The following is a 22,370-nucleotide window of genomic DNA, read 5'->3' as shown; positions in this document are numbered from 1 at the left end:
TTTGTCAAAATTTTATTTCTACAGAAAATTTTGTCAACATTTTATTTATATAAAAAATTTTGTCAAAATTTTATTTCTATAGAAAATTTTGTTAAAATTTTATTTCTATAGAAAATGTCAAAACTTTATTTCTATAGAAAATTTTGTCAAAATTTTATTTCTATAGAAAATTTTGTCAAAATTTTATTTCTATAGAAAATTTTGTCGAAACTTTATTTCTATAGAAAATTTTGTCAAAATTTTATTTCTATAGAACATTTTGTCTAAATTTTATTTCTATAGAAAATTTTGCAAAATTTTATTTCTTTAGAAAATTCTATAAAAATTTTATTTTTATTGAAAATTCTATCAAAATTTTACTTCTGTAGAAAATTTTGTCAAAATTTTATTTCTAAAGAAAATTTTGTCAACATTTTATTTTTATAAAAAAATTTGTCAAAATTTTATTTCTATAGAAAATTTTGTCAAAATTTTAGTTCAGTAGAAAATTTTGTAAAATTTTATTTCTTTAGAAAATTTTGTCAAAATTTTATTTCTTAGAAAATTTTATTTCTATAGAAAATTTTGTCCAAATTTTATTTCTATAGAAAAGTTTGTCAAAATTTTATGTCTTTAGAAAATTCTATAAATTCTATAAATTTTATTTCTACAGAAAATTTTGTCAAAATTTTATTTCAATAGAAAATTTTGTCAAAATTTTATTTCTATAGAAAATTTTATCAAAATTTTATTTCAGTAGAAAATTTTGCAAAATTTTATTTCTTTAAAAAAATTTTGTAAGAATTTTATTTCTATAGAAAATTTTGTAAAAACTTTATTTCTATAGAAAATTTTGTCAAAATTTTATTTCTATAGAACATTTTGTCAAAATTTTATTTCTATAGAAAATTTTGTCAAAATTTTATTTCTATAGAAAATTTTGCAAAATGTTATTTCTTTAGAAAATTTTGTCAAAATTTTATTTCTATAGAAAATTTTGCAAAATTTTATTTCTTTAGAAAATTGTATAAATTCTGTAAATTTTATTTCTACAGAATATTTTGTCAAAATTTTATTTCTATAGAAAATTTTGTCAAAATTTTATTTCTTTAGAAAATTCTATAAATTTTATTTCTACAGAAAATTTTGTCAAAATTTTTTTTCTATAGAAAATTTTGTCAAAATTTTATTTCTATAGAAAATTTTATCAAAATTTTATTTCAGTAGAAAATTTTGCAAAATTTTATTTCTTTAGAAAATTTTGTCAAAACTTTATTTCTATAGAAAATTTTGTCAAAATTTTATTTCTATAGAAAATTTTGTCAACATTTTATTTCTATAGAAAATTTTGTCAAAATTTTATTTCTGTAGAAAATTTTGCAAAATTTTATTTCTTTAGAAAAGTTTGTCAAAATTTTATTTCTAAAGAAAATTTGTTTGTCGCATAAGTCGTAAACCGACTGCAGATATCCTAATTTTAAATAAAAGAAATTATATATATTATTTTTAATTTAATTTACTTTGGCTCCCCTATAAAAGGGATGCAAAAAATATGATGTTATATTGTAAGTATTTAAAACTCAAATAGTTTTACAACTGTCATTTGCAACTTCAAACTATTCTGCACTGAAAAAAATATTGTCGTGAGATCAAAGATTTCATGTCTTTAAAATGCGAATGCAAATTTTTCTTAGCATAGAAGACGCATTTCTCTAATATAAAGTTTTTTTTCTTTTTCCAAAAGTCGAAAAACTTTTCAATGAAGTCGTATTGTCCTTATAATTAAGTGATTTGACTTAAAAATGGGTATCATAACATGAAAGAAAAAATGTTTGGACTAAGGTCAACTTGACTTTAATAATTCAGAAAAATTCTTTAAATTTAATGAAATTGTCTTTAAATTTGTTGTCATTTTGCGTCTTTACTACAAAGTAAAAAATCGTTCAAATATAGGACACTTGAAACATAACATAATTTCTACTGGAAGTCGAGTCTTCATTTGGAAAATAAAGTTATCGTTAACTTGTTTTTAAAGGACTTTGATAGCATATGAAGAAAAAAAGGTGAAAAGCGTAAACTTAAAATTTGCTTCCTAGAAGCAAGTACACAAAACCCAAATTTAAAAGAGAATTGTGTCTTAAAAGTATCCTTACTTGTATTCTCCGCTTCTTTGGCTCGGAATCAATACCAAATTTTTTAAAGCAAAGACAAAATCTTTGGAACCGGGCATGCTTTTTTTTTCAGTGTGGGTTTGCGTGGTCCATAACATTCATCCATGAGTAGCTAGAATTTTGATAAAATTTTAATTAGTATGGAAATTTGTTCTAATTGGTAAAAAAGTGAATTTATAAAATTCTAACAAAACAGCAGTTCACTTATGCAAGACTTTGTCAGTGGTTTTTCTTGGCTGTCAGTTCTGCATTTGTGGAATGTTAATTATGAGCGTGTATAGATCGTTAAATTTTTTATTTTTGATTAATAGTAATTTTATAAATATTGGATATCGTCGAATTTGCTGCACAGCTGATGCGACTTACGTACGAGGGCGGTTCGGAAACTTCTTAGCCTATCAATGAAAGAGAATAGTTAGTTTTTCAAAAATATTTTTATTTTTCAATATAATCTCCTGAAACTTCAATACACTTGGACTGCTTTTCTGGCAATTCTATCCCTTGATTAAAATACTTTTCCTCAAGGTCTTCAAAATAATGGTTTACAACTGTAATTGCATCTTCATTTCAGGTAAAACGCTTGCCAGCAAGGAATTTTTTTAGATTTGGGAAGAAGTAAAAGACACTGGGAATTAACCCAGGAGAATAAGGTGGGTGTTCAAGTAACTCGTAATATTTAATGACAGTACGCATTTGTAATTTTTCCATTGTAAAAAAATTGCGGATGCGTCTTTTTTGAACACCTGTTTCTATATGAAGGAGTTACCAGATCGAAATAAAATTTAACATGTGTTCATAACAGAGACGGAAATTTCCAAAACACTTAACTTTTTTCTGTTTATACCGCGCTTTTTGTGCTAGGCTAAGAAGTTTCCGAACTGCCCTCGTAAGTTTGCAGTAAACTAAATAAATTTATATAGAAGTAAAGTGGCTTATATAGGTATTTAATCGGCCTTTTTTTACCTAACATATCCTCCAGATGAACTGACGTAAAATTTAGAACAATTATGTATTATTATTTTCACTGCAAAACCACTTTTGATATGTTCAAACAAAGTCTTAAGCCCAAACAAAAATTTCAATATAAACTTTTTCGTTCTACACTAATGTGATATCAATTTAAGGGTGCATATGTGTTTTGCTTTTCAAATATATCTCCCAAAATTTTTGTTTTGCCTAATCTCAATACGGCAAAATAGCTCTCACCCATTCGAGCTAGACTCGGATTAATCTAACTCTGATGATACATATGGTTATTCGTATGTATGAAATAGCACTAAACTGATAAGAAGAACGATTGATACACTGGCGTACATGTTTCAAACGCAGGCAAATGATACAAACAATTTGAATGCATTGATTGATGATGTGCGAAGATTTTATTAGGGTGAACAAACCGAAATATTTATACCCTATACACCAAAGAGTACTGAGGGCCATAGCACAAAAAAAGGAAGTTGTTCCTTTCAGTTTAAGAGCATCCCGCGATCCTCCAAGAATTGCTTCCCCTTCCGATGACCAATTTAACTCAAAATTTAAATATTGGACAATTTAAAAAAAAAATTGAAAATCAATAAAAAATGTAAAAAACAATAAAAATAAATTAAAAAATTTAATGCCCGTGGAGATTCACACCCAAGGAATTATTTTGAAAAGAAGTAATATGGTTTCGATGCATGTTCAAATTACCGAATTCCTATTTTATAAAATTTTATTAAAATTTTCATCAACATTTTATCAAATATCTGCCGGAAAAATTTAAATACACAATACATAAAATTTTTCCATGAAGGAATCCTCTCATAAAAGTAAATGCTGCCAAATTCTGATAACACTGAAAAAAAAAAAATATTGTTGTCAGACCAAAGATTTCATGTCTTTAAAATACGAATATGAAATTTGTCTAGCATAGAAGACATATTTCTTTGATATAAAGTTTTTGTCCAAAAGTTGATAAAATTTTCAATAAGAAAAAAAAAAATTCTCCATTCCAAAAAAAAAAACTTTAAACCAAAGATGCTACATCCTCAAATTACGTCTTAGCCTATATTTAAAGTATTTTTATCATAAATCTAAAGATTCAATATTTCAGTTAATTTAGGGACGATTTCTTTAAACCAAAAAAGTATTTCTTTACTTTAATTGCTCTTGTTCAAATACATCTGACTTTAACGGAGGGACGAAAATTTCCAAAATTTAAGTACTTCATTTAATAAAAACAAGTATATACGGCCATAAGTTCGGCCAGGCCGAATCTTATGTACCCTCCACCATGGATTGCGTTGAAACTTCTACTAACGACCGTCATGCACAATCGAATTACTTGGGTTGCGGTAACACTTGCCGATTGCAAAGTATCCTAAAACTTCTGAACACCGTCATCTAAATTGTAAATTAGTCCATACGGTGTATATATTAAACACAAAAAAACCGATTAAATACGTATGTTTGACAACATTTTCTATAGAAATAAAATTTTTAGAAAATTTTCTATAAAATGAAATTTAGACAAAATTTTATATAGAAATAAAATTTCACAAAATTTTCTATATAAATAAAATTTTGACAAAATTTTTTTATAGAAATAAAATTTTGACAAAATTTGCTATAGAAATAAAATTTTAACAAAATTTGCTATAGAAATACAATTTTGACAAAATTTTCTATAGAAATACAATTCTGATAAAATTTTCTATGGAAATAAAATTTTGACAAAATTTTCTATAGAAATAAAATGTTGACAAAATTTTCTATAGAAATAAAATTTTGACAAAATTTTCTATAGAAATAAAATTTTTATAAAATGTTCCATATAAATAAATTAAATTTTGACAAAATTCTTAAATATGTATATAATTCAGTTTGACAAAATTTTCTATAGAAACAAAATTTTGACAAAATTTTCCATAGAAATAAAATTTTGACAAAATTTTCTATATAAATACAATTTTGATAAAATATTCTATATAAATAAATTAAATTTTGACAAAATTTATTACAGAAATTTCTTTAGAGACATTGAAATCTAGAAGAGATGCCAATTCTTTATTGTTTTTGTATAAAATCATCAACTCTGTAATTGATTGTCCGGAATTACTTGCCTTGATTCCTTTTAACGCTCCTTCCCGCCCTCTACGACGGTTTTATCCATTCCGTATTGCTAGTCATTCTACAAACTATGCATTTAATGAACCATTAACTAAAACTTTAAGGCTTTATAATTCACTTAGTGATAATATTGATTATACTTCCAATTGTTCAATCTTTAAGAAACATGTTAGTAATTTAGTTAAGTAATTAAAATATTATGCTAGTCTGTAAGGAAATATTCCATAGACTCAATAAACGAAATGAAATGAAATGAAATGAAACAAAATTTTGACAAAATTTTCTATAGAAATAAAATTTTGATGAAATTTTCGATAGAAATAAAATTTTGACAAAATTTTCTATAGAAATAAAATTTTTATCAAATGTTCCATATAAATTAATTAAATTTTGACAAAATTTTTAAATACGTATATAATTCAGTTTGACAACATTTTCTATAGAAATAAAATTTTGATGAAATTTTCGATAGAAATAAAATTTTGACAAAATTTGTTATAGAAATAAAATTTTTATAAAATGTTCCATATAAATAAATTAAATTTTGACAAAATTTTTAAATACGTATATAATTCAGTTTGACAACATTTTCTATAGAAACAAAATTTTGACAAAATTTTCTATAGAAATAAAATTTTGATGAAATTTTCGATAGAAATAAAATTTTGACAAAATTTTCTATAGAAATAAAATTTTTATAAAATGTTCCATATAAATAAATTAAATTTTGACAAAATTTTTAAATACGTATATAATTCAGTTTGACAAAATTTTCTATAGAAACAAAATTTTGACAAAATTTTCCATAGAAACAAAATTATGAAAAAATTTTCCATAGAAATAAAATTTTGACAAAATTTTCTATAGAAATAAAATTTTGACAAAATTTTCTATAGAAAAAATCTTTTGACAAAATTTTCTATAGAAAAAATCTTTTGACAAAATTTTCTATATAAATAAAATTTTGACACAATTTTCTATAGAAATAAAATTTTGACAACATTTTCGATAGAAATAAAATTTTGACAAAATTTTCTTTAAAAATGAAATTTTGATAAAGTTATCTATAGAAATGATATTTTGATAAAATTATCTATAGAAATAAATTTTTGACAAAATTTTCTATTGAAATAAAATTTCGACAAAATTTTCTATAGAAATAAAATTTTCTATAGAAATAAAATTTTCACAAAATCTTCTATAGAATTAAAATTTTGACAAAAATTTCTATAAAAATGAAAATTGAAATTTTGACAAATTTTTCTATAGAAATAACATTTTGACAAAATTTTCTGTAGAAATCACATTTTGACAACATTTTCTTTAGAAATTACATTTTCACAAAATTTTCTATAGAAATAAAATGTTGAAAAAATTTTCTATAGAAATAAAATTTTTACCAAATTTTCTACAGAAATACAATTTTGACCAAATTTTCTATAGAAATAAAATTTTGGCACAATTTTCTTTAGAAATAAAATTTTGACAAAATTTTCTATAAAAATAAAATTTTCACAAAATTTTCCATAGAATTAAAATTTTCACAAAATTTTCTATAGAAATAAAAGTTTGACAAAATTTTCTATAGAAATAAAATTTTGACAAAATTGTCTATAGAAATAAAATTTTGACAAAATTTTCTATAGAAATAGCATTTTGACAAAATTTTCTAGAGAAATAGCATTTTGTGAAAATTTTCGATAGAAATAAAATTTTGACAAATTTTTCGATAGAAATAAAATTTTAAAAAAATTTTCTATAGAAATAAAATTTTGAAAAAATTTTCTATAGAAATAAAATTTTGACAAAATTTTCTGTAGAAATCACATTTTGACAAACTTTGCTATAGAAATAAAATTTTGACAAAATTTTCTATAGAAATGAAATTTTGACAAAATTTTCTATATAAATAAAATTTTGACAAAATTTTCTATAACATAGAAGTAAAATTATGACAAAATTTTCTATAGAAATAAAATTTTGACAAAATTTTCTAGAGAAATAAAATTTTGACAAAATGTTCTATAGAAATTAAGTGTTTACAAAATTTTCTTTAGAAATAAGATTTTGACAAAATTTTCGATAAAAATTAAATTTTGACAAAAATTTCTATAAAAAATTGAAATTTTGGCAAAATTTTCTATAGAAATAACATTTTGACAAAATTTTCGTTAGGAATTACATTTTGACAAAATTTTGACCAAATTTTCTATAGTAATAAAATTTTGAAAAAAATTTCTATAGAAATAAAATTTTTACCAAATTTTCTATAGAAATAAAAGTTTGACAAAATTTTCTATAGAAATAAAATTTTGACAAAATTTTCTATAGAAATAAAATTTTGACCAAAGTTTCTATAGAAATAAAATTTTGACAAAATTTTCTGTAGAAATAATATTTTGACAAAATTTTCGATAGAAATTAAATTTTGACAAAAATTTCTATAAAAATGAAAATTGAAATTTTAACACAATTTTCTACACAAATGACATTTTGACAATTTTTTTTTTTTGGAAATTAAATTTTGACAAAATTTCCCATAGAAATACAATTTTGACAAAATTTTCCATAGAAATACAATTTTGACAAAATTTTCTATAGAAATAAAAGTTTTGACAAAATTTTCTACAGAAATAAAATTTTGACAAAATTTTTTATAGAAATAAAATTTTAGATTGTTTGTGGCTCGAGTGGCAACCATGATTGGGAACCGATATGGACCAATTTTGCATGGTTGTTGGAGACCATATACTAACACCACTTACCAAATTAAAACCGGATCGGATAAATTTTGCTCTTCCACAAGGCTCCGGAAATCAAATCGTTGATCGGTTTATATGGGGGCTATATATTATTATGGACTGTTATAGACCAATATCGCATGGTTGTTGGAGACCATATACTAACACCACACAACAAATTGCAACCGGATCGGATGAATTTTGCTCCTCCAACAAGCTCCAGAGATTGAATCTGGGGATGGGTTTATATGGGGGCTATACGTAAAAGTGGTCCTATATGACCATTTGCAATACCATTCGACCTACATCAATAACAACTATTTGTGGCAAGTTGCAGGTCGATAGCTTGTTTCGTTCGGAAGTTAGCGTGATTTCAACAGACGGACGGACGGACGTTTCTAGATCGACTCAGAATTTCGCCACGACCCAGAATATATACTTTATGGGGTGTTAGAGCAATATTTCGATTTCCTATGGTGGAGGGTATAAAGATCAAAAATTTTTTGAATTAATTAAATTTTTAATTGAATATGTTATAAAACTCAATCTAAACTTTAATTGGAAAAATTTGGTAAATTTTTTTTTCTGTGTAATGACATTTTCTTTCTGTGTCGTGGTGGTCATATGAGTGTTTAATGGAAATGGTAATTTTTATTTCGGTATCCATTAGATATTAGAGTAAAGTAATAATTTCCTAACCACATAGTAGGAGTTCACTCAAAACGTTTTTTTTGTCTGTGTATCCCGAGGGTAAACATATTACACAAACTTAAGGGCGAGGAGGGACTCTAATGTCACATGTAAAGTATTTTGCCAATAACAATCTGGGTCCCTCTGTCTGATGCCGTTATCAGTTCATTTAAGTGAAGCACACAACAGACGCGTTTGATGAAAATGTCATTGCATGGGTGCTAGTGAATGAAGGTCTGGGAATGACTTCGCTATGAAAGAGAGAGAGAGAGAGAGAGTGAGGGAAAATGAGAGATTGTATGGACTAATCGATTTCTTTTCAATCGCTTTTGCTGTTTAATCAATGCGATGCCACTTCTCTCTGTTTCATTTAATGACGAACATAATTATTTTTTGTTGCAATAACATTTTGTATCATCACTATGCCGCCTCTAAATAAATACAATCGATATGAAAAAAAAACCGAAAAAAAAACACAAAACAAATGACTTCGAAAAAAAAAGAGAAGCACGAAAGAACAAATCTATGAAACAAATTACCGTTTGTGCTCGACCATCTGGGTATCGGTCAGTTTGTCAGAGTCTGTTGTCTTGATAAGATTTCATCAAACGTTTTGTCCCATTATCTCCTCAGCTAATTTTGTGTCCGTCGTAGTGAATATCGTCGTCGTCGTTGTACTCGTCGTTACGTTACGTCCTCAAAATTGTGGTGTGTTTGGCTTTATATTCTTACGTGAATACGTCCTTGATATTGCAACCAGAAAAAGAAACTCCCATTAACCTATTAAAAAAATCGAAAATTTTATGGAAATAAATTTAAACCTACTTCTTGGCTTGAAAAAATTTTAAAAAGAAAAAAAAAAAGAGTTCCTTTTTGTGGATTAAAATTATTTATATATAACCATATTGCATAAACATAACAGTGACGTCTTCTTTTTTTTGATCGAAATTCAAAATTTGTGATATTTTTGGATACCTGGTTTTGGTGAATTGTTCAACTGTCTTTTAACTCTCTTTTTCTGCATTGTCTTTGTCTTGAGTCTTGTGCGCAAAAACCACAAAAAAAATCACTCAGATTCAACGCTTCTTACTCTCTCGTCTCAGCGATAAGCTTCAGTCTTGTTTGTCGTTTGTGTTGGTATTCTGATCTATGTGAGTATTAGCTTGAGTTAAAACAAAACAACTACAAAAAATGTGACGAAAAGCTTTTAATTTTGTTTTTGTAGATCTTTCGATTGCATGCTTCTATTTCTTATCAATTGTTTTTCTTTTCTTTATGTTATTTGTGTATTTGTTATTTTTGTGTTTTTTTTTTTGCTTGAGAATGGAATGTTTCTTTAAATCTTATTTCAGTTACAAGACTCTTACCAATGATGTTTAATTTGTGCATACTTCTCTAAGGGAAGGTGACTACATTTTTATTAATTTTTAATATGATCGAGAAAAAAATAATATTTTAATATTTATAAAAATACACTTTTATACATTATTTTGTATTAACAACTATTACGAAAGAGATATTCAAGGTTTGTATAATTTTATTAAACAAACAAAAAAAAAATAATAATGAAATAATAATAAAATCAGGATTTAAAATATCTTTGAATTATACTACTGCGATGTCAGTGTAATCAGTAATTCAATAATTTTCCCATTATTCCAATACGATGGTATTTTATTAAATGTATGCACCAGGAAAAATAATTGATTCTAATAAAAAAAGTATATACGCCCGTAAGTTCGGAAAGGCCGAAGCTTATGTACCCTCCAACATGGATTGCGTAGTAACTTCTTCTAAACACTGCCATCCACAATCGAATTACTTGGGCTTGCCGATGGCAAGGTATCTTAAAACTTCCTAACACCGTCTTCTAAATTGCAAGTAAGTCCATACGTCGTATATATTAAATTAACAAAATTTTCTATAGAAATAAAATTTTAACAAAATTTTCCATAGAAATACAATTTTGTGAAAGTTTTCAATAGAAATACAATTTTCACAAAATTTTCTATAGAAATAAAATTTTGACAAAATTTTCTATAGAAATAAAGTTTTAGAAAATTTTCTATAGAAATGAAATTTTAACAAAATTTTCTATAGAAATAAAATATTGGTAGATTATTTTTGGCTCGAGTGGCTACCATGATTATGAACCGATATGGACGATATGATTGGGGATTGGCTATATATAACTATAGACCAATATGGACTAAATTTGGTATGGTTGTTAGCGGTCATATACTAACACCACGTTCCAAATTTCAACGTGAACGGATCGGATGAATTTTGCTCCTCTAAGCTCTAAGGCTCCGAAGGTCAAATCTGGAGATCGGTTTATATGGGGGCTATTTATAATTACGAACCGATGTGGATCAATGCTGGCACGATTGTTAGAGATCATATACTAACGCCATGTTCCAAATTTCAACCGGATCGGATGAAATTTGCTTCTCTTTGAGGCTCCGCAAGCCAAATCTGGGGATCGGTTTATACGGGGGCTATATATAATTATGAACCCATGTGGACCAATTTTTGCATGGATGTTAGAGACCATATACTAACACCACGTTCCACATTCGAACCGGATCGGATGAATTTTTTTCCTCCAAAAGGCTCCGGAGGTCTAATCTGGAGAACGCTTTATATGGGGGCTATATATAATTATGGAGATCATATACTAACACCATGTTGCAAATTTCAACCGGATCGGGTGAAATGTGCTTTTCTTAGAGGCTCCGCAAGCCAAATCTGGGGATCGGTTTATATGGGGGATATATATAATTATAGACCGATGTGGACCAATTTTTGCATGGTTGTTAGACACTATATACCAGCCAGATAGGATGAAATATGCTTCTCTTAGAGGCTCCGAAAGCCAAATCTGAGGCTCCGTTTATCTGGGGGCTATACGTAAAAGTGGACCGATATGGCCCATTTTCAATACCATCCGACCTACATCAATAACAACTACTTGTGCCAAGTTTCAAGTCGATAGCTTGTTTCGTTCGGAAGTTAGCGTGATTTCAACAGACGGACGGACGGACGGACATGCTTAGATCGACTCAGAATCAGGGTTGGCCTGTCACAAACTGTGACTTTTGCGACATACATTTGCGACGGTATAACACGTATGTCTCAAAAGTCGTTAATCTACTGTATATAGAAGAAATCCTGAACATTTTTTATTTAGTTTGACAGCATTCGCTGTGAGTTTCTGCAGAAATTTGTGAAAGTTTTCCCACGGTCAAGCCTATTTTCTTAGGTGGTATCGAAATTCCCGTTGGTGAGTGTGCAAAATACCTTGTGGATATATTGGACAGGAGACTGAACTTAAAGCTAAAAAAGGTTGAGAAAATCAACGGTACTCTTGCAAAATGCAATAGGGAAAATGTGGAGACTAAAACCGAAAATTGTGGACATTCCAAAGAATTCAAACTTCTTCGCACATACTATCGTCTTGGATATCATCGAATTCGCTGCCTAGCTGACGCAACTAAAGTATTTTGAGTTTGCGACTTTTGTTACTTTTTCTACATTTACGACGCGTATGTGAAGTTTACGACGTTTACAACTTTGCGACAGTCGCAAACCTAAAAAAGTTTGATACAGACCATCTCTGCTCAGAATTTCACCACGACCCAGAATATATATACTATTATATATATGTTACAATATTATGTGTTACAAACGGAATGACAAATTTAATATACTGTTCCACAGTGTGGCGCAGGGTATAATGAAATAGACAACAGAAACAAATAAACTAAAATATTATTATAATTATATAATTAAAATATTATAGTTAATTATAATTATAATAATTATAAAATTAAAATATTAAAATTAAAATAAAATAAAAGCAGCTAACAAAATAAAATAAATTAGTAAGTAATCACGCTCGAGTTCAGACTAGTTACTGATTTACATTAGATAATTAAAAAGGTCGAATAAAAAACAAAATCTAAATATTAAAATAAAATAAAATAATATAAAATAGAATAGAATAGAATAGAATAGCATAAAATAAAATAATATATAATAGAATAATATAAAATAAAACAAGTATATACTGCCGAAAGTTCAGCCAGTCTGAGACTTATGCGTATTCGTTATGGATTGCGTACAAAGGTTTACAAAAGACTGTCATCTACAATCAAATTACTTGGGTTGTGGTAACAATTGCCGATGACAACGTATAGTTTTATTCGTTCAGTTAGTTCTTGAATGTTTTATATAGAAGAGTCTACAAATATGTAATTATGAAAATCAATTAAAAAATTAATTTATTCAATTAAACAATTAATTGAAACTATTAATTTTTCTGATTGATTTTTGTTTCAATTAAAAAATTTGTTGAATCAATTAAATTTTTAATTGAACATATTTAAAACTCAATTAAGACTTTAATTGGAAAAATGTTGTGAAAATTATTTTTTGTGTATGAATCAATTTTCGCATGGTAATTAGGGAGCCAAATTTCAACCGAATCGGATGAAATTTGTTCCTCTATGATGCTTTCACGACAAATCGTGGGGTCCGATTATATGGGGGTATATATTACTATGGACGGATATGGAGAAATGTTAGCACGGTTATGCGAACATCATGTACCAAATTTCAACCGAATCGAATGACATTTGCTCTTCCAAGAGGCTGTGGATGTGAAATCTGGGAAAAGATTTATATCGAGATATCTATAATTATGGAAAGATATGAACCAATTCTTGCGCGGTTATTAGGGGGTACATTCCCCCTGACATCACGTACCAAACTTCACCCGGATAGAATAAAATTTGCTCCTCCAAGAGGCTCCGCAAGCCAAATCTTGGGTTTGGTGTATATGGACGTTATTGCTAAAAGTTATGCTGTCCATTTTCACCACGATCCAGAATATACATACTTTACAGGGTCTGAGGCCAATTATCCTATATGTTACAAACGGAATGACAAAGTTAAAATACCCCCCACCCCCATCCGATGGTGATGGTGGGTATAACAGTTAACATAAAAAGATTAACTCATCCTCAGATATAATTTGGACCCAGTTCGTGTCATACCAATTAAAGCATGTCCGTTCGACATTCATTTAGCGTGTTTTTGTGTTTTATTTAAATTTTGTGACCCATTAAATGGTCAACATATAAAATCTATTTCTGTCTTCATTTAAAGAAACAACAAGACAAACTAAATGTCACTGATTAAACAATAAATGCAAATGGCAACTCATTTCAACGAACTAAAAAGTAGAACAAACATAGCAAATAATGCAAATTAGTTTGTTGAGTCTAAAAAAGTTTAGTAGTGAAAAAAATAAATAAGATTAAAAAAGGAAAATTAAACTACAAAAATGTAAGAACATAAAAAACAGTATATGGCCATAAGTTTGGCCGTGTCGCCAAACAAACCCACCACTATGAATCAAATACGAGTATCATGTCCTTAAAAAAAACCTCCCAATCGTTAAGGGTTAACTCACAAATATTCTACCTTAACCCTGGGCAGTCATCCTTCGTCAAAATGATGACGCGTAATTTCATTTTCGATTTAAAATGCATTTTAGTCGAGTGGTAAATGATAAATTTGAGTAATACTAATTCATGAATTTTATGATTTTTTTATTTTATACTAATTAAAAACAAATTGAATAAGAAAATAAACTCAGTTTTGGTTCTCATTTTTTCTTACGATGTAAATTATGGCGTCTTGAAATAAGCCGTAGTCAAAATGACGAAGGATGACGTTAGTGTATAAAAAATAAGGATGACTTTCCAGGGTTAAGAAGATGGATTAATATGGTTCTTAAAGTTAAATTTTAAAGTTTCCACATGTGGATACTATACAGAAAAAAATTTAGTCTTTAATCACCAAATTAATTGATCCGATTAATTTTTAATTCAAATGTCATCAATCGCAGAAATAATAGTATGATGATGTGCCAATTAAAAAATTAATTGATAGAATTAATTGTTCGGATTGATTTTTATTTCAAATAAAAAATTTGTTGAACCAATTCAATCAAAATTTTAATGGGAAAAAGTGTACATAAAATTCTTGATTAATAGGAAGAAAATTCAATGAAATAAAATTTAGCTTGTATTATCTTATATATTAGATTAATATTTTTTTTTTTCAGTGAAGATCTCGGGTAAGTATAAATCAAATTATGTTTCGTGAAAATAAATATATATATATATGTTGTAAGAAATATATTTTTAGTAATAATTAAAATAATATTTGTTTACGGCCAAAAATATTCTCCCAAAAAAAACACCTGGCCTTTTGTGATTGTGTGGTGAAGCCCTAACTCTAACTAAGTTTCTGGGGGCTTATTCAAATGTTATGCTTTTACAAAAATAGATTGAAACAAGCCAGGTGCAAACAAAAAAAAAAAAATGCAAAAAACCACAGCTAATAGCAATGTCACTTTTTCGTGAACATGATCATAAAACCGGATGTACGACACATCGCCATAAACACATACAGTATACGCCACAAAAGATCCATTCCCATTAGACACACACACACACATATTCTCACACTGCGTTAAGGATTTGTTCACTGTACATGAAGAGGAAATGCTTTTGTAGTAGAGGCAACACTATTTTTTCATAGCAGAATTTTTGGTTCCGTTGAAAAACTTTTCCCATTTACGGCGGAAATGTAAATACTGCACGGATGGACGGACAGACGGACGACCATTTGGCCAAGGACATTTAAAACGGTGAATATACACGGTTACTTTGATTGGTCTATAAAGAAGAGAGCCTTTTTGGGGGGTTACCACTATGCCGCTATTGTTTCTCCCCTTCTCCCTCGCTTTCTCTGTCTTCGCTGCTGTCATTTACCACAGAACATTGGTTTACACAAACTTTATGGCATTGCAAATGTTTAGCTTTTGCCATGAGTTTGATGGTGATACTATACCGTGTTTATGCTGTTAATGCAACTTTTCTTGCATTTCTGGAGTTTGAGTAAGTCTAAGAGCTATGTCTGAGTCCTTTACAGTGGCCCATAGTGTTAGCTAAAGGGTAAAGGCAAAGCCTGTCTTATGCAGCAACACCAACAATAAAAACGACATAAAGTTGCAACAGGAAAGTTATTTGTTGCCGAGTTTATTCTGCGGATGTAGATGTATGAGTGTGAGTGAATTCACTCTCAATGCCAAAGGATTAAAATGTTTCATTAAGCTATTAACTAACTCTGTGTGGTTGGATACATTACGACCACAAATGAAAATGGAAGTATAAAATGTCCCTGCATTAACATGGTGGAAATAAACAGGGTGTTTAAAATAAAATCGCTTGGCATAAAAATTTCCAGAGGCAATTTGAAATCGTTATCTTAAAAAGAGAAAAATTAAAATTATTTCATTATGGGTTGATTGGGAATAGTGACATCCTGCTATTTTAGGCTCTCATAGACTACTCAGGCTATTGTGTTACCACAGACAGTCATTTTCTCTCCTACCAGCACTCATTGGTAGGATTCTATGTTTAGTCCAATGATAAGGAACCTATTTTTTAGAGCCGAGTCCGAACAGGGTTTTGCACCATTATGGGTAGAACCATATTTATTCTAAGCAATTAGGTCTCAACAATTTAATTTATTTTCTTAGAAACGAAATTGAAGATCAACGAAGTTTGCATTTGGTGCTATCGTTTTTTATCTCATTTAATTGTTTAAAATCAAAAAAAGACGGAAATAACATCAAATTTTAGTATCCGTATGGACTCTTTCGAATCAGCTATCATTGACACAAATTGTGGTCTTCAAAAAGGCGACAACTAAAACCACGTACCAAACTTCAACCGGATCGGATGACATTTGCTCTTACAAGAGGATCCGCAAACCAAATCTGCGGGTCAGTTTAAATGAGGGCTATGGATAGATATGAATAAATTTTTGCATGGTTCTTAAATGACATATGCCGACATCACATACCAAATTTAAACCGGCTGGGATGAAATTTTAACTTCCAAACGGTTCCGAAAACCAAATCTGGGGATCAGTTTATATGGGGCTATATATAATTATGGATCCATGTGAACCAATTTTTACATGGTTGTTGAACGTCATATGTTGACATCACTTACCAAATTTAAACCGGATCGGATTTTCTTTCACTTTCTTTAAATTTTTGCATTGTTGTTGAACGTCATATGTTGACATCACTTACCAAATTTAAACCGGATCAGATTTTCCTTCCCGAGGATCTGCATTCCCAATCTGGGTATCGGTCTGATATGGCCCAATTCAATATCATCCGACCTACATATATAACATCCACTCGTACCAAATATCAAGTCTATAGATTATTTCGATCGGAAGTTAGCGTGATTGTAATAGAAGGACCGACATAGCTAGAATGACTCATAATTTCACTGCGACCCACAATAAATATTTTTTATGGGGTCTGGGACACGGGTGCCAGTCGAGCCAAAAATTATCTCCTACAATTTGAGGAATATTTTACCAAATAAAAAAATCTTTTTTTGTTTTTTGTCTATAACAGATTTTGTCAAAATATTATTTCTATAGAAAATTTAATCTAAATTTTATTTCTATAATTTTTTTTCCATTTCTATTGAGAGTTTTGTTAAAATTTTATTTCTATAGAAAATTTGTCAAAATTTAATTTTTTTGGTAAACTTTTATTTCTATAAAAAATTTTGTCAAGAATTAGAATAGAAAATTATGTCAAAATAGAAAATTATGTCAAAATTTTATTTCTATAGAAGATTTTCTCAAAATTTTACTTCTATAGAAAATATTGTCAAAGTTTTATTTCTAAAGAAAATTTTGTCAAAATTTTATTTCTATACAAAGTTTTATCAAAATTTTATTTCTATAGAAGATTTTGTCAACATTTTATTTCTATAGAAAATTTTGTCAAAATTTTATTTCTATAGAAAATTTTGTCAAAATTTTATTTCTATAGAAAATTTTCTCAAAATTTTACCTCTATAGAAAATTTTGTCAAAATTTTATTTCTAAAGAAAATTTTATCAAAATTTTATTTGTATAGAAGATTTTGTCTAAATTTTATTTCTATAGAAAATCTTGTCAAAATTTTATTTCTATAGAAAATTTTGTCAAAATTTTATTTCTATAGAAAATTTTGTCAAAATTTTATTTGTATAGAAAATTTTGTCGAATATTTATTTCCATATAAAATTTTGACAAAATTTTATTTCTATAGAAGATTTTCTCAAAATTTTACTTCTATAGAAAATTTTGTCAAAATTTTATTTCTAAAGAAAATTTTGTCAACATTTTATTTCTATACAAAATTTTGTCAAAATTTTATTTCTATAGAAGATTTTGTCAACATTTTACTTCTATAGAAAATTTTGCCAAATTTTATTTCTATAGAAAATTTTGTCAAAATTTTATTTCTATAGAAAATTTTGTCGAATATTTATTTCCATATAAAATTTTGACAACATTTTATTTCTATTGACAATTTTGTCAAAATTTTATTTTTATAGAATATTTGTAAAAATATTTTTTCTATAGAAAATGTTCTTAAAATTTTCTTTCTATAGATTTTATTTCCATAGAAAATTTTATTTCTACAGAAAATTTTGTCAAAATTTTATTTCTATAGAAAATTTTGTCAAAATTTTATTTCTATAGAAAATTTTGTTAAAATTTTATTTCTATAGAAAATTTTGTCAAAATTTTATTTCTATAGAAAATGTTGTCAAAATTTTATTTCTATAGAAATTTTTTTCAAAATTTTGTTCCTATAGGAAATTTTGTAATTTTTTTTTTTCTATAGAAAAGTTTTTCGTTTTTTGTCAACAGAAAATTTGTCAAAATTTTATTTCTACAGAAAATTTTGTCAAAATTATATTTCTATTGAAAATTTTGTGAAAATTTTATTTCTATAAAAAATTTTGTCAAAATTTTATTTCTATAGAAAATTTTGTCAAAATTATATTTCTATAGAAAATGTTGTCAAAATTTTATTTCTATAGAAATTTTATTCAAAATGTTGTTTCTATAGGAAATTTTGTATTTTTTTTTTCTATAGAAAAGTTTTTCGTTTTTTGTCAAGAGAAAATTTGTCAAAATTTTATTTCTATAGAAAATTTTGTCAAAATTATATTTCTATTGAAAATTTTGTGAAAATTTTATTTCTATAGAAAATTTTGTCAAAATTTTATTCCTACAGCAATTTTGCCAAAACTTCATTCCTATTGAAAATTTTGTCAAAATTTTAGTTGAATAGAAAATTTTTGTCAAAATTTTATTACTATAGAAAATTTTGTCAAAATTTTATTTCTATAGAAGATTTTGTCAAAATTTTATTTCTCTAGAAAATGTTGTCAAATATTTATTTCCATAGAAAATTTTGTCAAAATTTTATTTCTATAGAAAATTTTGTCAAAATTTTATTTCTATAGAAAATTTTGTCAAAATTTTATTTCTATAGAAAATTTTGTCAAAATTTTATGTCTATAGAAATTTTTTTCAAAATTTTGCTTCTATAGGAAATTTTGTAATTTTTTTTTTCGATAGAAAAGTTTGTCGTTTTTTGTCAACAGAAAATTTGTCAAAATTTTATTTCTACAGAAAATTTTGTCAAAATTATATTTCTATTGAAAATTTTGTGAAAATTTTATTTCTATAGAAAATTTTGTCAAAATTTTATTCCTACAGCAATTTTGCCAAAACTTCATTCCTATTGAAAATCTTGTCAAAATTTTAGTTCAATAGAAAATTTTTGTCAAAATTTTATTTCCATAGAAAATTTTGTCAAAATTTTATTTCTATAGAAGATTTTGTCAAAATTTTATTTCTCTAGAAAATGTTGTCAAATTATATTTCTATAGAAAATTTTGTCAAATATTTATTTCCATAGAAAATTTTGTCAAAATTTTATTTCTATAGAAAATTTTGTCAAATATTTTTTTCTATGGAAATTTTTCCTAAAATTTTCTTTCTATAGATTTTATTTCCATAGAAAATTTGATTTCTACAGAAAATGTTGTCAAAATTTTATTTCTATAGAAAATTTTGTCAGCATTTTATTTCTATAGAAAATTTTGTCAACATTTTGTTTCTAACATATAGAACATTTTATAAAAATTTTATTTCTACAGAAAATGTTGTAAAAATTTTATTTCTATAGAAAATTTTGTCAAAATTTTATTTCTATAGAAAATTTTGTCAAATATTTACTTCTATAGAAAATTTTGTCAAATATTTATTTCCACAGCAAATTTTGTCAAAATTTTATTTCTATAGAAATTTTTGTCGAATATTTATTCCTATCGAAAATTTTGTAAAAATAGTATTTCTATAAAAACTATTCTCAACATTTTCTTTCTATAGATTTTATTTCCAATGTCACTTTTTCGTTAACATGATCATAAAACCGGATGTACGACAAATCGTCGTAAACACATACAGCATACGCCACAAAAGATCCATTCCAATTACACACACACACATATTCTCACACTTCGTTAAGGAGTTGTTCAATGTACAAAATTTTATTTCTATAGAAATTTTTGTCAAATATTTATTACTATAGAAAATTTTGTAAAAATATTATTTCTATAAAAAAAAATTCTCAAGATTTTTTTTCTATAGATTTTATTTCCATAGAAAATTTTGTCAAAATTTTATTGCTATAGAAAAATTTGTCAAAATTTTATTTCGATAGAAACTATTGCCAAAATTTTATTTGTCAAACTTTATTTGTATAGAAAATATTGTCAAATTTTATCTCTGTAAAAAATTTTATCAAAATTTTATTTCTATAGAAAATGTTGTCAAAATTTTATTTCTATTGACAATTTTGTCAAAATTTTATTTCTATAGAAAATTTTGTAAAAATGTTTTTTCTAGGGAAAATTTTCAAAAAATTTTCTTTCTATAGATTTTATTTCCATAGAAAATTTTATTTCTTCAGAATATTTTGTCAAAATGTTTTTTCTATGGAAAATTTTCTTAAAATTTTCTTCCTATAGATTTTATTTCCACAGAAAATTTTATTTCTAAAGTTTGTCAAAATTTTATTTCTATAGAAAATTTTTTAAAAATTTTGTTTCTATAGGAAATTTTGTAATTTTGTTTTTCTATAGAAAAACTTGTCTTTTTTTCGTCTACAGAAAATTTGTTAAAATTTCATTTCTACAGAAAATTTTGACAAAATTTTATTTCTATAGAAAATTTTGTCAAAATTTTATTTGTATAGAAATTTTTTTCAAAATTTTGTTTCTATTTTGTTAAAAAATTATTTTTTTTTCTATAGAAAATTTTGTTGAATATTTATTTCCATAAAAAATTTTGTCAAAATTTTATTTCTATAGAAAATCAACCAATCACCAATGTGGTATCACAATGGACTGAATAGTCTAAGTGAGCCTAATACATCGGGCTGCCAGCTAACCTAACCTAACCTATCAACCAATTATCAGAATAAATTCAGGCAGTTCATTAAACCCTACAATGAACCAGACTTGAACCTCCCAATAAAAGGTTTTGTATGATAGCCGGCTTATGCCGAAATAAATTCAAATCAAACATATCTCTTTTCCTATATAGAAAATTTTGTCAAAATTTTATTTCTATAGAAAATTTTGTTAAAATTTTATTTCTATAGAAAATTTTGTCGAATATTTATTTCCATAGAAAATTTTGTCAAAATTGTATTTCTATTGACAATTTTGTCAAAATTTTATTTCTATTGACAATGTTGTCAAAATTTTATTTCTATAGAAAATTTTGTAAAAATGTTTTTTCTATGGAAAAATTTCTCAAAATTTTCCTTCTATAGATGTTATTTCCATAGAAAATTTTATTTCTATAGAAAATTTTGTCAACATTTTATTTCTATAGAAAATTTTGTCAAAATTTTGTTTCTATAGAAAATTTGATCAATTTTTTTCTACCATATAGAACATTTTATCAAAATTTGATTTCTATAGCAAAATTTTGTCAATATTTTATTTCAATTGACAATTTTATCAAAATTTTATATCTATAGAAAATTTGTAAACATGTTTTTTCTATGGAAAATTTTCTTTCTATAGATTTTATTTCCATAGAAATTTTTATATCTATAGAGAATTTTGTCAAAATTTTATTTCTATAAAAAATTTTTTCAAACATTTATTTCTATAAAAAATTTTGTCAAAATTTTATTTCTATAGAAAATTATGTAAATTTTTTTTTCTATGGAAAATTTTCCTAAAATTTTTTTTCAATAGATTTTATTTCCATAGAAAATTTTATTTTTATAGAAAATGTTGTCAAAATTTTATTTCTATAGAAAATTTTGTTAAAATTTTATTTCTATAGAAAATTTTGTCAAAATTTTATTTCTAAATTTTGTTAAATATTTATTTCCATAGCAAATTTTGTCAAAATTTTATTTCTATAGAAAATTTTGTCAAAATTTTATTTCTATAGAAAATTTTGTTAAATATTTATTTCCATAGCAAATTTTTTCAAAATTTTATTTATATTGACAATTTTGTCCAAATTTTATTTATATTGATAATTTTGTCAAAATTTTATTTCTATAGAAAATTTTGTAAAAATGTTTTTCTGTGGAAAATTTTGTAAAAATGTTTTTCTGTGGAAAATTTTCTCAAAAATTTCTTTCTATAGATTTTATTTCCATAGAAATTTTTATTTCTATAGAGAATTTTGCCACAATTTTATT

General features: G+C 25.9%; 1 protein-coding gene across 4 annotated transcripts in view; it reads left to right on the top strand.

The window, feature by feature from the left end:
- The first annotated feature begins 9,611 nt into the window (after positions 1–9,611).
- bru1 (bruno 1) overlaps positions 9,612–22,370 on the top strand; it is a 618,688-nt gene continuing 605,929 nt past the window's right edge. For all 4 annotated transcript variants that reach the window (XR_012719747.1, XM_075296969.1, XM_075296970.1 and 1 more), the window contains exon 1: positions 9,612–9,840. The gene's annotated coding sequence lies outside the window, so the exon portion shown is untranslated. The remainder of the gene's footprint in view (positions 9,841–22,370) is intronic.

The sequence above is a fragment of the Haematobia irritans genome, chromosome 2, assembly GCF_050003625.1.
Source record: "Haematobia irritans isolate KBUSLIRL chromosome 2, ASM5000362v1, whole genome shotgun sequence".
In the NCBI taxonomy this organism is placed as follows: Eukaryota; Metazoa; Arthropoda; class Insecta; order Diptera; family Muscidae; genus Haematobia; species Haematobia irritans.
Note: the sequence above shows the minus strand (reverse complement) of the source record. Positions and strands in the feature narration are given on the sequence as shown.